Consider the following 642-nt stretch of genomic DNA (forward strand, 5'->3'; position numbering starts at 1 on the left):
TGCCCCCGCAGAGCACCGAGAGCATCCTGCGCCGGCGGGGTGGCAGCGTCGGGGAAAAGCAGCTTCTGCTTTGCAGCCCCCGGGATGAACCTGTCCAGCGAGAAGCCAACCAGCCGCGCTAAACGGGGTCCTCCTCTTCCTCCTCCTCCTCCTCCATCTCCTCCCAGCCCGGCGCTGCCGTGCCGCGGCTAAAAATAAATGCGGCAATTTCTAGGAAAGTTCCTTGGAGAGAGCGAGCGGGAGCACACGGCCAGCTCAGCCCGGCTGGAGGAGCATGCGGGGTCCTGGGGGAAGCAGCGTGCCTTGGGAGCGGAGCAGGGGGGTCACCGAGCCCCCCTGCACGGCCAGAGGCAGCCCTGGACACTCGCAGTGTCCCCAAATCCCAGGTGAATATTTTTTCCCCATCCACCGCTGCCCAGAGCGTCTGGATGGGGAAAAAGCAAATTTTTGGCAGGCGACGAGAGCTAGAATAGCGACACGGGGTATTTCTGCTCCAAAACCAGCTGTGAGAGACATCAGCTCCCTCCTCTCCGCTGCTCGGCCCCCAGCAGATAATTGGGGACAGCTTTGCTGAGCCGCTAAGCGCCTCTTTAAGCAGCTAAGGGCAAGTGGCTGGATTTCCAGCCAGAGCATCCCTCCGGC

Source organism: Aptenodytes forsteri, unplaced genomic scaffold (genome assembly GCF_000699145.1).
Source record: "Aptenodytes forsteri isolate BGI_AS27 unplaced genomic scaffold, ASM69914v1 Scaffold142, whole genome shotgun sequence".
Taxonomy (NCBI): domain Eukaryota; kingdom Metazoa; phylum Chordata; class Aves; order Sphenisciformes; family Spheniscidae; genus Aptenodytes; species Aptenodytes forsteri.